Source organism: Nannospalax galili, unplaced genomic scaffold (assembly GCF_000622305.1).
Source record: "Nannospalax galili isolate Female #2095 unplaced genomic scaffold, S.galili_v1.0 scaffold510, whole genome shotgun sequence".
Taxonomy (NCBI): domain Eukaryota; kingdom Metazoa; phylum Chordata; class Mammalia; order Rodentia; family Spalacidae; genus Nannospalax; species Nannospalax galili.
The window spans coordinates 3,375,267-3,390,658 of NW_008329677.1; the positions used below are offsets into that span (position 1 = coordinate 3,375,267).

The 15,392-nt window shown below is 42.4% G+C and overlaps 1 protein-coding gene across 2 annotated transcripts in view; it reads right to left on the bottom strand.

The window, feature by feature from the left end:
* Nucleotides 1-14,121, bottom strand: part of Scp2d1 (SCP2 sterol binding domain containing 1) — a 24,814-nt gene extending 10,693 nt beyond the window's left edge. Inside the window, exons 1-3 of one of the 2 annotated variants that reach the window (XM_029567576.1) lie at nt 14,073-14,121; nt 13,018-13,206; nt 12,108-12,206 (exon numbers count right to left, since the gene is read on the bottom strand). The gene's annotated coding sequence lies outside the window, so the exon portion shown is untranslated. The remainder of the gene's footprint in view (nt 1-12,107; nt 12,207-13,017; nt 13,207-14,072) is intronic. The other variant, XM_017800202.2, reaches the window with a different exon arrangement.
* Between the last annotated feature and the right edge of the window lie 1,271 nt (nt 14,122-15,392).

A 15,392-nucleotide genomic window follows, 5' to 3' on the forward strand; every position in this document is an offset into this window, starting at 1 on the left:
TATACTGAGTACAATATTGTATAACTGTATTAATTCAACTGTAAACCTAAAATTTTAGCCAATTTTGAAAGACATGCATCTTAGCTCTGGAAATTGTTATTGAATATGTCAGTGCTGTTGTAATGAAATGCTTCTTCTAAGTATGTGTTTATTAGGTTCAACAGTGAACCTAAAAATTTTATAGCCACTTTCAAATGAGATGTATCTTTGCTCTGGAAACTGTTATTGAGTATGTTAAAGCTGTAATAAAATGCTTCTTCTAAAAAAAAAAAAAAGAAGAGACATGAGATCTCTCACTCTCTCTTTTCCTCCTTCTCTCCCTCCCTCCCTCTCTCCTACTGTCTTTTCATCAACATGCACAATGAAAAGCTCACACGAACAGACTGCAAGAAAGTGGCTATCTACAGGCCAAGCAACGGGCCCAAATTAGTCACTGAATCTACAGGTTCTTTGATCTTGGGCTTCCCAACTTCAAGACTTTTAAGAAATAAATTTCCATTGTTTAAGCTAACCAGTCTGTGTTATTTTGTTACAGCAGTCCAAGCAGACTAACACACTCCACATACACTGCTAATGAGGGCACAGGTGCATTTGGTTTTGTTGGGTATGTAGCCCACATACCTTTTAGTTCTAAGACAGATGACAGTGACAGGAAGCCTATTCAGAGGTATTTGTAAACAAACCTTCCATATGATAAATGACTTCATATATATGGTACATATGCAGTGTGTGAAGCCATCGTCTGAGCAGAATTCTCTTACTCTCTTGAAAGGATGTGCCAGAGCAAAGCATAGGTCTCAGCGCAGCACACCCGTGAGACAAAGTTATTCATTCACAGCTTGTAATGGCTCCACTCAAGTAGGGAAATATTCCTACCCTTTTGGAGTTGGGCATGGCCAGGAGAGCTGCTCTGGCCAGTGGGATGTTAATAACAGTGAGTGCTCAGAGGCTTGAAATGTGTCAGGGCAACTGGGAATGCACTCTTGTGCTTTTGTCACGGCCATGAGATGACTCTGACCTGGGTGGCAGCGAGTGCACAGAGGAGACAGGTGAAGCTGGCCTAGGCCAGCAGAGCCCAACTTCGATCCAACAAACAGCAATCCCCCTATGTGCCCATGGGAGTAAATTCAGGTCACATGAAACCTTTGAGCTTTGGAGTAGTTTGTTACTTGGCATCACTGCGGTTCTGGATGACTGGTATACAGAAAACATAATGGTGGACTTACAAACAGGCCTCAGGGACAAGATCTTTAAGACACAGACAGGCATGTAGAGTGCCTGGGCGTGGCTGAGGCAATAGAAAGGTCCCCACCCAAGCCAGGCAAGAGACTCTTTTGCTTTTGTTTACACAGTTGCGACTAGAAATGTGGTTTGTGGTCCAGCAGTGGAGCTGGTTAGAAATCAGAATCTCAAGCCCCATTTAAGACCTGCTCTAGCAATGTTTGCCCAATTCCACAGCTCATTCAAATTTGGCTCATGATGAACTATAGCATATGAGAATCTATATGCCCACTCATACATCTGTCACCATCTCACTGGTTTGAAAATAAAAGCAATTTCATAATGCACCCTTGGGTTAAAGCTAATTGATAAGCAAACACAATTAGAGAACAATATGACAGAAACTAAGGAAGCATTTAATCTAAACATTTTCAAGATTTTTTTCCCTCATTTATTCTTTTGCTGTGCTTGGAATTGAACCCTGGCCTCACATAAGCCAGGCAAGTACCCTATCAACAAACTATATTCCTAGCTCTCTTTTTTCACTTTGGACTTTGAGACAGAGTCTCACTGACTTTTCCAGGCTGGCCTTGAACTCATTCTGTAGCCCAGGCAGGCCTTGAATTTTCAATCCCCCTACCTCAGCCTCCTCAGAGAAGTTTTAGGCTTGCAGAAAGTACAGAAAGTTCCCAAATATTCCCTCTCCTTCTTGGCTCAAGTTCCTGTTATTGACATCTTACATTCATGTGGTACATTTGTTACAACTACTGAGCCAATGTTGACACACTATTATTTATTAAAATTCATAGTTCGAATTAGGTTTCTCTCAGTTTTGGTTTCATATGCTCCATGGATTTTTGCCAAATGCATAATGTCACTCACTCATCCCTGCCGTATCATACAGGATACTCTTGCAACCCCTTATCCAACCATCCATCCCCACTAACCTCTGGCAACCACTTATCTTCCTACTATCAACAGTTTTCCCCTTTCCAAAGTGTCAAATAGCTGTTAACATGCCATATGTAGCCTTTTCAGACTGCCTCCTCTCACTTATATGTTTAAGATTTCCCCTGGGGCTGGAGAGATGACTCATCCATTAAGAGAGCTTACTGCTCCTCCAGAGGACCCAAGTTTGGTTCCCATCCCCCACATTGGGTGACTCACAACTGCCTCTAATTTCAGATCCAGGGGATCTGACTCCCTCTTCTGGCCTCCACAGGCACTGCAGTCATGTGCACATACCTACACATAGACACACACACGTATACACATAATTTAAAAAGAATAAAATAGGGGCCAGGGAAGGTGGCACATGCCTTTAATCACAGCACTTGAGAGGCAGAGACAGGAGGAGCTCTGTGAGTTCAAGGCAAGCCTGGTCTACATAGTGAATTTCAGGCCAGCTGGAGCTACAGGGAGACCTTGTCTCAAAGAGACCAAAAGTAATAATAATACTACAAAAATAACAAACTTAAAAAAAAATTCTCCATGTCTTTTCACATCATAGCTCTTTTTCAATTATGTAATATTTATTTTATTTTAAAAAATACACTTATTTATTTGTTTATGTGCATGTGTGCACAAGTACCACAGTGCATGTGTAGAAGTCAGAGGGCAATGTGTGGAACTTTTTTTTATTATTTCTTTTTTTATCCATAAAATCATGTTTAGATCCCCTTCCCCCTTCCCGTTTGGCACCCTCCCATAGCCACCCCCCCCCGCCCCTGGGGTTCATAAATTCTGTCATTTGTATTAAGGCCTCTTATGTAAAGTTAGTGTCCTGAGATGTCCCTCAGTGCAAGTTCATCCACTGTGATCTAGTCAGCCTATCTAGAGTCTCTCCCTTCAAGAAGATCAGCTCTTCCTCACCCAGCAGTAATCAGCTGCCAATAATTCTTCAACTAAGATTCAGGCTTGCTGGTCATTTCCACAGTTCTGTGCTACCTAAGTTTGCATGGGTCTTATAAATGCTGACACCACTGCTGTAGATTTACATGAGCAGGGTTTCCCAGTGGTCTGGTCTCCCAGTTTCCAGGCTCCTGTCCTCTTATACAAGAGTGAAATAAAAGCCCACACCAATTAGAAATTAGTGAGGAAAATTTGTTCAAAGTGAAGTGATAGAACAGGTCAGAGATACATACTGTCAAAATTGACAACAGGCCACATGAGCGACATATTCAAGGGCCCCAATTATTGTTTGGGGCTTTGTGGTGGTTTGGATGAGAAATGCCCCCCACAGGTTCACATATCCGAGCACTTGGTCCCAGGTTGACACTGTTTGCAGAGGTTTAGGAGGCGTGACCTTGCTGGAGGAAGCATGTCACTGGAGGCAGGCTTTGAGAGTTCATAGCCTGGCCCCGCCTCCTCTCTCTGAGCCAGTGAGATTACTCAGTAGGTAAAGGTACTTGTTGCTAAGTCTGATGACCTAAGCTCCATTCCTGTGACCCATGTGGTGGAAAGAGTGAACTAACTCTTGTCCTCTCACAACCTCCACAAGTGCATGGCAAACATTAGTGAGCACACACACACACACGCATACACACACACAGAGGATTTTTGTTCCCTTCATGAATTCTTATCCTCAATACACGAGTATTGCCAGTATTAATACAAATGGCCAACAAGCACCCAGAAAAGTGCTCAGCATCTTTAGTTGTAGGGAAATGTAATTAAAAATCTATAGTCAGCCCTCTACGCCTGCTGATTCTAGATCTCCTAATTCAACTGAGGAATGAAATGTTTTTTTAATTGAGTGTAGTGGCATACATCTGTAATACCAGCATTCAGGAGACTGAGGCAAGAGGATTGCCAGAAGTTATAGGCCAGCCTGGGCTACAAAATGAGATTATCTCAGACAGAGAGAGGGACAGAGGGGAGAGACAGAGAAGTGAGACTATCTCAGACAGAGAGGGATAGGGGAGACAGAGAGAAAGAGAGAGAGAAGAAGTGTTTTTAATTGTATCTGTATTGAACATGCATAGACTTTTTACTATTATTTCCTAAAATAACAGTATAACTATAGCATTTACAATGTATTGGGCATTGTAAGCCATCTAGAGTTTTCTAATGTATATAAGAATGTGCATAGTTTATCATAAATACATCATTTATATGAGTGACTTGGAGCACCTGCCAATGTGCGTATCAGCTGGGGATCCTGGAATCAATCTATCAAGGATGGTCTATCACAGATGATGGACATCTGTGCAATGAGATACAGCTTCACCCTGATTACAATGGCAAACTTTGAAGGCTGTCATCAGCAGATGCTGGAATGTGGAATGACCAGAACCCTCATACACTACTGGTGAGAGTACAAAATGGCACTGCTGCACTAGCAGACTGCTCGGTATAAAGCCAACCCATGCTTACTCTACAATCCACTTTCCACTCTCAAGTATGTATAGAACATAAATAAAAGGTATGTGTTCAGAAGACGAGACTCTTGTGTTCCCAGCAGTACTGTCACAAGAAAAACTCTAGAGAAGATGCAAATCTTTTCTTCTGCCCTTCACCTTCTGTTAATCAACAGGAGACTAGAAGAACAGATTGGGGTGCAATTACAGAATGGAATATTATATGGCAGTTCAAAGACTCGTTCTACTGCCCCTGAGTGATATGCATGAATCTCAGATCCATTATGCTGAGTGAAAGAGGCCAAATGCAAAGGGTAGCATACAATAAGACTGCACTTATATTGCAAACAGTAAGCCATACAAATAAAAAGCATATAATTAGTAATTTACCAAAATAAGGGATTATAAGGTAGTTTTATCTACAAACAAAAAGTGCAGAGGATCTTTCTAGGAGTTTTGGGGCTAGTGTGGGGTGATGGGACTTTTCTCTTGAGTGTGGAGGTGGTTAAATACACTAAGAAACACATACGTATACATAGCATGTATGCCTGAGCACATGTATATGTGAAGGCCAGAGGTTGACATAGGTGCCTTTTGGCTCACTCTCAACCCTTATTTGGGGGGACAGGGTCTCTGTGAACCTGGAGTTCATTGATTCAGCAAGACTAGTTGGCTAGTGAGTGCTAGGGAGCCTCCTGGCTCCACCTACGTAGTGCTAAGACAGCTACCATGCCCAGCTTTATATATAGGTGCAGGGGCTCTGAACTCAGGTCCTCATGTTTACTGTAGCAAGCAACTTTACCAACCAAGTTGTCTCCTGAGCCCCAACGTCTGACTTGTAAAACACACAGATATGGAGGCAAGCCAGATCTAGAATACTGGATTTTTATTTTTATTTCTTTAGTTTCTATATCAATGTCAAAGGTTCATATTGCACTAAGATGCAAGTTCTAATTTTTTTAATGTTTTAATTATTTTTATTTTATGTGTATGACTGCATTGCTTGCATGTATATATGTGCACTCATTCCATGCCATGCCCACAGAGGTAAGAAGACAGCTTCAGGTGCCTTGGGACTGGAGTTACAGATGATTGTTAGCCACCATGTGGGTGCTAGGAATTGAACCTGGGTCCTCTGCAAGAGCAGCCAATGTTCTTAACTGCTGAGCCGTCTCTTCAGGACCCACAGTTCTAACTTTTTTAATTACTTTGTACATCAGTTAACTTCTGCTACATTATGCAGTGAAACAGATAACCACAAAATTTTAGCAGGTATGACATTAGATGTTTTATTTCTCACAGGCTTGTCAGGTGGCTGTGGTCAGCTGGCTGGGCTGAGATTACCTAGGCATCTCTACTTGGATACACGTTGGGTAGTGAGTCAACCGGGTATTTTCTACCCATCATGGTGGCACAACCACGGTGGCTGACGGCCATTCTCACCCATGGACAGGTGGCATAAGCAGCTCTCAGAGACAAATTCAAAGCCTTCCCATTGTGAGGCAATGACAGTTCAAGAGGTGAGGAAGGATGGATGATGGGGATCCTGATGTTTGACATCACTACTGACTTCTGAAGAGAGACGTCACTTATGAAATCACTTATTTTGATTTTTTGCACATATTAAAAGACTTGAAGCCTTCAGCCTCCATCTCTACCTGACAACAATTATCCAGTATTGAAAATGAGACTGCTCATTTAGGCAAGTGGGGTCCCTACTCCCACAGCTTACTGTCACCATACCCTGAGCTCTGATGACCTTTTCTAAAAGTCAAGTGTTCTGAAGAAATGTTCCAGAACATCTGGGATCTTTTCTTCACCTAGTTTCACAAGGAACTATGAGAATTTGTATAATGTGAATTATAAATATGCCATTATAGCCATTCATTCAGCAAGTACTTATTGAGCACCTACTATGTGAAAGCACTGCCAAGCAGCTTGTGGATGAGTACAGCTAAGCATGCACACAGTGATCGAAAATTACAAGTGCTGGTGAGAACATGGAGAGATGAGAACCTTTGTGCATTGTTGGTGGGGGAATGAAAAATAGTCCAGCCTCTTGGAAAACAAAACAGCACATCCTTAAAAATTACAAACAAGGGTCTGGGGAGATGGCTTAATGGGTAAAAGCACTTGACATGCAGGCCTGACAACCTGAGTTAGAATTCCTAGAACCCACATAACAGCCAGACATAGTAGCACATGTGTCTATAATCCTGGCACATGTACAGGACATTGGAGGTGAAGACAGGAGAGTCTCCAGAAGCTCCTGGGCTACCTACTCTGCCTCACACAGCAGTGAAGAGACTCTGCCTCAAACAAGGTAGATAGGCAAGGACCAACACCCAAAGGTTCTCCTCTGGCCTTCACATGCAAGCTTTGGCACATGCACACACAGTTGTACACATGAAGACACACACACACATTTATACATATACATACACATACACATACACACACACAAATTACACATAGAAATTACCATTGAGCCTGTAATCTACTTCTCAAAAGCACTGAAAGGAGAATCTCAAACTAGTTTTAGCACCCATGTCTACAGCACTATTTTTCACAATAGCCAAAAGGTAAAAGTAATTCAAGGCTCATCAATGGACAAATGGATGAACAAAGATGGCTTACAATACTATTCAGCTTTAAAGGGGCATGGCATTTGATGCATGCTGCAGTATGAATAAAACATGAATAAATTTTGCTAAATGAAAATAGTCAGACACACAGGCCTTTAGTCCCAGCATCTGGGATGTAGAGGCAGGTGGATCTCTGTGAGTTCAAGGCCAGCCTGGTCTACAAAGTGAGTTCCAGGACAGCTGGGGCTACAGGGAGACCCTGTCTCAAAAAGACGCCCCCCCCCAAAAAAAATAGCCAGATACAAAAGGACAAATGCTACATCATCCCACTTATATGAGGTACCTGGAGTATTCCCATTCACAGAAACAGAAAGTAAAATTGTGGTTACCAGGGTGTGGGAGGAGGGAAACAGGAGTTACTGTTTAGCAGATACATAATTTCATTATGGGAAGTTGAAAAGGCTCAAGAAGTGGACAGTGATGATGTTTGCAGAACAATGTGAATATACTTAATGCCACTGGCCTGTACACTTAAAATGGGTAAATTCATAAAATTGTGTTATGTGCATTTGCTATAATAATAAAGAATATATAAGGAAAAATAAATATATCTATAAAGCAGTTTATGGTCTAGTAGAAAATATATACATAAATGGCTAAGATATAAACTAAATTATTATAAGCAGCATGGGAAGGATGCATATGGTAACTTTGAAATATGTTCATCATGTCTTCAATATTTCTCCCTTTAAAAAGGTAGAGAGAGCAGTCCTCATAGTACTAGAAGGTGCTATGAGGTTGCTGGGGGAGGATTATCATCAACAGCGTTACCCAGCTGTGGACCCTGTGTGCAACACTACAAACAAGACAGGCTCTTGTTGTGTGCCCACTGGTTAATAGTGGGAAGTCTGCTATGGGGGTAACCAACTGGTCTAATGGGATTTGAGGTTTGTTCAACAGGACAGAATCCTCATCTAGTACTGGAAACCCAGTCAAAAGCCCGTGGCTGGGGGTACCATGGTCCCTAGTGGAGATGTACTGCTGTTATTTTGCTAACTGGACATGATGTATGCATCAAATTGCATTAACTTTGCTATACTCAGAGATTACTGCTGCTATCAGGTTTGGTCAGAGAAGGCTCTTTTTTGGAGTGAACAGTGGTAACTACAGAGATTCATGCTGGTCAAAGTCCTAAGAATAAATGGCAGGCAAATGCTTAGCTCTAAGCAGAACAGCTCTATCATCACCCTGCCCTGCAAAGCCTGGGAAACATGAAGAAGGGAAGGGAAGTATGAAAACGCCAGAAGAAGGGGTGGAGTGGTGGGGAGTGCTGACTTCAGCAGTGACACAGCCACTGCACTCTTGAACTCGCAGCTGCTGTGATTACCTGCACAAGATTTGCACAAGATTGAGCCTGTCAACACCCTGTCACAGAGACAGAAAGGAGCTCACATAACTTCCCTGTTCCCTGAGGATTTATGCACAGTTAATGGTTGGTGAAGGAGGGAGAGACATTTTCTTCAGTACTAAGCTTCCGGTAAAGTACCCCTGCTCCTATAAACAGTCCCTCACCCATGTTCTTGTAATCAACCCTAATGTAACACACCGGCATCATAAAGCAAAAAAAGACATGAAAGCATTAGGGGGGACTATCTGGGAAGAAGATGAGGATCAGCAGGAGTGGGAGAGGCATAAGAGAGGGTAATTGGGATATGGAATACAATCAAAATACATTATATAAACATATGAAATGTAATGAATCCCATTATGTACAATTAATATATACTAATATAAATAAATGATGAATCTTAAGTTTGGAACAGAGTTAAGACTGGAACAGAGGCTCTAGGAAAAAGTAAAGTGATCAGAGAAGAAACCGAGAGGTTTCAGTTTAAATAAAGCCAAGAAGTGAGAGAGGAGGAAGAGGAAATGGTTAGAACAGTCAAATGATGTCAGACGACTGCAAAATGGGAATGAAGAGAACCACTGCTCACCTCCACTTCTGAGCATGGTGGAGGTGATGATGGGGAAGAAGTGATGACGGCTCCAAACAGAAGCACAAGAATTTGTCAGAAAAGTGAGCAAAGAGGTTGGGGGGGGGGTTGAAGAGACATAAAGTTAAAAGAAGTTATTTCTCAGAATAGGGAAATATATGTTTTATGCACAAGAGAAGTAGAAAACAGGAAGAAAATGCAAAAGGAGGGAGCTATAGGGTAGTTATTAAACAGCTTCACTCTGCTGGCTTGGAATCTCAACAGTGGGACCCTGTGCAAGCTGCCTACTATCCAGTACCTCTGTTTCTTCATTGTCAAATGGAGGATGACAGCATTACCCATGTCATAGATTGCTGCTAGGAACAGAAAATGAGTTAATACATAGCAAGTATACAGCACAACAAGGTTAGCTCCTCTCCAAAGTGAAATGCAGGAGAGAGGAGATCCCAGGAAAAGTAAGAAGGGAAAGGATAGCAGGCTGAGAAGTGGCCCAGAAGACTCCTGCTCCCATCCAGCAAGGAGGATCAGTGATGTTGAGGTGGAGAAGTCCGTCCTGCCCATCTCCTCAGACTCCTCTCTCAACTTGCCCTTGCAGGGACCCTTCACCTCAGACCAACCTGTTTTACATAATCCTTCTGAGCATTCCTTGAGCTTTCCATTTCTGGATTTTGCCTCCTGGTCTCTATTTCTATCCAAACTGTTCTTCCTTCAAGCCTCATTTTAAACTGAGTCAATTTATGTCAAGGAGCCCCTCCCACCTCCATCGGGAGCACACAGAATCCACACAGACAGCTAGCTGATATGCTTCAGACTTTAGGAGTCAGACACACACTAAGCCGGAGAGAAGTCACACACGGTACAAGCCAAGCACAAAGCAATCTCAGAAAGTACTTCTGTAAGACTGTGGTCTATGGGAACATCTAGTAATAACATCTCCTCATCCAGACACTAAAGAAATAAGACAAAAACAGCAGATGGAAGCCAAAATTTTGCCTTTCTCATTAATAGAAACATAGCTGAAGGGAAAACGTTAATGTGAGAACACAGTGGGCCTGCCAGCTAGACCCCACAATACAAGGTAGTTACCCACCCCCAGCTGTACAAACTCCCCGTGTGATGTGGGAGCATTTGAGGGGGTGTATTTGAGAGTGAAAGAGCCTTTCTTGGCTCTTGGTAAGCTTAGCTCAAGGGGCTAGGATCCTGGTAAACGCAATGGTCACCAAAGCTGTCCTGAGCTAGTGTGGCCTTTGGGGTTTTGCCTCATGAATTCAAAGAGTGAAATTCAATGACCACAAAGGATGAGTTTTAGGGAGGAAGTTATTGTAAAGTCATAGCTGGGAGTTAGGAAGGGAGGAGAGAGAGAGAGAGAGAGAGAGAGAGAGAGAGAGATACCCTGGCGGGGAGGGGCATGAGCTGGTCAGTCTAGTTGGTCAATCATTAAGTGTCCAGGTACCTCCTCTCAGTGTCAGTTACCACCTCTCTTATTTTCAGGGATGAGAGATAATAAGAAACCAGGAACCACAACTCTCTTCTGGCATTCCTGGCCTTCGGCAAAGACATTCTTGGAACTGCTGTTTTGAGGTCCTGGCCCTACCCGTTCTCATTGCTCACTCAGAGATCTCTGCAGGAAAGCTGGTAATGTGGGGTAACACTCAGGGGAAGTTCTGGAATAGGGGAGCTTGTTTTATACTTCCTGGATTCGTTGCTCAAAAAAGCCACTCTAAACAAATGAAGAGGCAAAAGGGGGGTCAGGAGTGGTTTAAGAAATGTCTTAGGGAGAAAATCTTTCCTTGAGGAAACCAGAGTGCCCACAGGCCCTACTCTTTAGTGAATGTGAGTTCAAGCTGAGCTGAGAGGAGGGTAAACACAAGGGACCCTTGCCCTGGGGAACCTGGGCATTCCTGATTTTGCCCAAGATGTCTGTTTTGCGCTTCATTTTCTTCTCTCATTCCCCCTAAGTTTTGGCTGAGGATTTCACAACTCAAAGTGGGGTTTCTCTCTACAGCCCTCAATCATTCCCATAGTCTCCCTCTGCCCTGACACAGTCACACTCCCTCTGCAGGTGGACTTGAAAAAAAAAAAAAAAAAAAAAAAAAAAAAAAAAACTCCATTGTGATGGCGAGCTTTTGACCTGCAAACTAAGAGAACAGTCAATACTGTTGGTGTTAAAACCGCCTCCCTTGACTTTAAAAAATTCTTAAGAAATAAAAATTAATTTTCATTTTCCCCTTGGGACACAGAGTGAGGAATTGACAGAATCAGCTGGTCCACAAAAGCCAGAAGTTCAGACAGAACTTTTGTAAGGAATTGTAACCCGGGCTTTAAAGCTAGTGTTGCCCAGTAAAATCTTCTGGAATTGTTGAGAATGTTCTGTGTCAATGGTCTCTAGAACAGCAGCTACTAGCCATATAGATAATGTGACGGAGGAACTGAAATTTTATTGCAATTAATTTAAATGTCATCATGTATGACTTCCCATCAGCACCCAAGGAAATAACCTTGGCACAGTCCTAACCACAGCAGGGAAGCTACAGGAGCATCCAGTGGACATCCACCTATACTCCTAACTGAATTGCACAAAACTCATATAAACATCCATTCTTAAATCATCTAATAACTCATTTGAGATTATTACACATGGAGACCAGCTCCTACAATGATGTGGGAGCCTCCATTTTAAGGCACATTTAATAGCTTAAAGACAAACATAATAAAAGTAGTATTTATCTCTGAATAGGTCATATGCATGCCCAAGTGGGTGATTCCTCAGTAACATTTGAGTCAAATTATAGAAGGCAAAATTTAATTATATTTTATTTACATTTAACTCCTTTTAACTACCCAGACCACATTGTCCATGATATGTGTCAGTTATCAATTACCACAATCATGCTGTGTAACAAACCATCCCCAAACTTATGGACTTAAAACAATAAGCATTTACTTGCCTCATGTGTTAATGAGTCAGGAATTTAAGCTGGGGTCCGCTGGGTAATTCTCTTGGTCTCTTCTGGGACTCGCTCATATGTCTGGCAATAGCATATTATCTATAGGAATAGGAGTCACTAAACCACATAGCATCTGTTCTCCCACAGGCTACCCCAGCACATTGTGGCAGAAAAATCAGAAATATGGGCAAATGGTGCTTTTTCAAGCCTCTTCTTGCACCTATAGAACATCACAGGGCCAATCCAAGCAGCATGCTGGATGGGTAGTCAGTACTGGGCTATGCGGCGTGGGCACAGAAGCAAGGAAGGAGTGAAAAGTTGGGACCAGCCATGCAATCAGCCTACCACACCCACACTGTCAAGTTCTGAAATCTCTCTGGAAAAATCACTGAACTACACCAAATTCATGTACCAAATATATTCTTAAATATAAACAAGTAAAACAGAGATCATGTTCCCGCCTCACCCAAAAGGCATCACTGGAGCAGGCCTGGCCCGAGCAAGGGCTTTCATATTTTAGTACAAAGCTAAAGAAAGGGCCAAAAGCACAAAATTAACTGAAATAGAATAGTTATATTTATCTTTGAAAATATTATATTTAAGCTCAGCTGGTATTTTTTTTCTTAATTAGGTAAAATGCATACAGTATGCTGACCATAAACTAACAAAACTTATTTTGAACAAACAAAATTGATACCTAGATAAATTTTCTAATGACACTGAGTGTCAAAACATGTTTTAGAATACCTCTTTTATAACTGCTTTCAGAAACAAAGCCACATCCTTCCCCTGCCCCCAAACCAGGGCACTTTCCATCACAAGTACCAAAATCGCTGCCAGTCAAATGGCTAAAGAGTAAAGGGAATTATCTCACATTAAAAGTGCTTCAGACAGGGCTAGAGTGACCAACCATAGAGTATGCTAAGTACTGAGGGGTTTCCCAGGACACAGAACCCAAACCAGCCAAACTCAGCAAAGTCTCAGGAACAGAAACCACTGGTTGGTGCTCTGTGTGGTTCAGTGTCTTCGAAGGTTCCAGGTCCTTCCTTCCCTCTTTCCGCTGTGCCATCTGCAGCACTCTCCTAAGGCGAACCAGCACCTGTCATGATTGCAAGATGGTGACTAGATCTTTAGGCAGCATGCAGGATATAAAGAAGCATTTTTCTGGCCTCATTATCAGGAGGTCCTATTTTCCAGAAACTTTTAGGTAGCTTCTTCATCTCACTGGCTTGAATCGGATTCCAAGTCTCTTACCGAGACCGGCTTGAGTTCATTAAGAGCCACTTTTGGGGCTGGGTTCTGTTAGCTTTCTGGAGAGCTCTAGGTACACTAGAGTAAATGTGTACCTTGGAATCAAATTAGGATGTTCGGGAAGAAGTGAGTGCTTTCTGCCCGCTGCTTCTGTAATAGCCGGACAGGGATGGAGATATTCTGAAGAGACACTTGTGTTCCTCACTTTGGCTTTCTGACTATAGAAATAATGGACCCCAAGAAATTGAAACTCCCAGAAATTTCATTGCTGGGAGAAAAGAAAGCTTAAAGCCTGGGCCAGTCAGAAAAGAAACTTTTTCCCCCAAATTGATTTATAATTTGTCAGCCCATCTAGCAAGGGAGTAGAGTCAAAATAGTGATAGGCAGGTCCACACCTTGACCGGGTCTGCTTGGACATGCCCAATACTTAAACCTTAATCTCACTTCACAACCCAAAAATGGGACCTAAGTCGGGTAACACTTCTGGATCTTAAGCGGGGCTGTGTAAGCAGGACAGGCAGCCTGGCCCAGAACTCCAGGAAGTGAAAGAAGTCCCAACAAGCTGAAACTGGTATAGTCAGCACCCCAGGAGCTGCTCACAGAGGACTTAGAGAGGAAAGCTGAGCAACGGACTCACGCCCACAAGTAGACAAGTAGAGGGGCAATTCTGTTAAGCACAACGCTTTAAAAAAAAAAATTATTTATTATTTTTACCTTTTTATGTGTAGGAGTGTTATGCCTGCATGTAGGTAAGTGCACCCTTGTGCAAGGCGCAATGAGGACAGAAGAGGCTGTCGGATCCCGGATCCCCTGGAACTGAAGTTACCAACCGTTGTTAGCTGCCATGTGGGTGCTGGGATTCGAACCCGTGAACCCGGATTTTCTGCAAGAACAATTAGCGTTCTTAACCACTGAGCCATCTCTCCAACCCCAACCTTTTGAGCATTAAGACAAAACAGCCCTGCACCCCTTAGAACAAGTCACCTGATCCTTTGCGAACACCGGAAGCCTGCGGACAAGGGGATTCTGGGAAGCGTAGTTCCACTTCATTTGAGTTGACTCGCTATCTTCATTTTCACAATGGCATAGTTAAAAACCTCAAGCAAAGTCTAGGAAATGAGGCAGGTGAACAGGTTGAGCTCTGGAACTTAGCTCTTCTGAAACAATCTGCCACACTTTAACTCTCATTCTTTTCTTTCTTTCTTTCTTTCTTTCTTTCTTTCTTTCTTTCTTTCGTTCTTTCTTTCTTTCTTGTCTTTCTTTTTTTCCTTTTTTTTTCTTCTTTCTCGCATGTACTGGATCACCCGCCAGAGCAAAGGACAGCTTGCCAAGTTGTTCAACCACTTCCATCAACACAGCTGTGTTCCCACTGTCGTGGGGCCTGTGAAAACTATGCTGTGGGCAACCCCCAAGGGAACCTTCCACTTCAATTAATCCTACGAGCTTGGTCAGCCCAAATATCTTACTGAACCAACCCAGTAAATCAAAAGCACTGTGCCCAGGAGACAGATATCAATAACTTCCCCCTATGGTCTTGAAAGATTTATCAAGCCTCGACAAGGCAGGGGAGGACAATATGAAAAGCAAAATCACACCAGCAAGGGAGAGCCTGCTTCAAGGCTACTTAGTGCAAACGGATAATGTAGAGATGATTACTGTATCTATGTAGACATCACAGAAGCCCCAACTTTTTTTTAATTTTTAAAAATGATTTATTTAATAACAACATACTTAGACGACAAGGCAGGGGAGGACAATATGAAAAGCAAAATCACACCAGCAAGGGAGAGCCTGCTTCAAGGCTACTTAGTGCAAACGGATAATGTAGAGATGATTACTGTATCTATGTAGACATCACAGAAGCCCCAACTTTTTTTTAATTTTTAAAAATGATTTATTTAATAACAACATACTTAGAAGAAGCATATCATTACAACACAATTGACATATTCAATAACGGTTTCCTGAGGTAGGATGCATCTCTTTCAAAATTGGCTGTAAATTTTTAGGTTTACAGTTGAATTAATATAATTA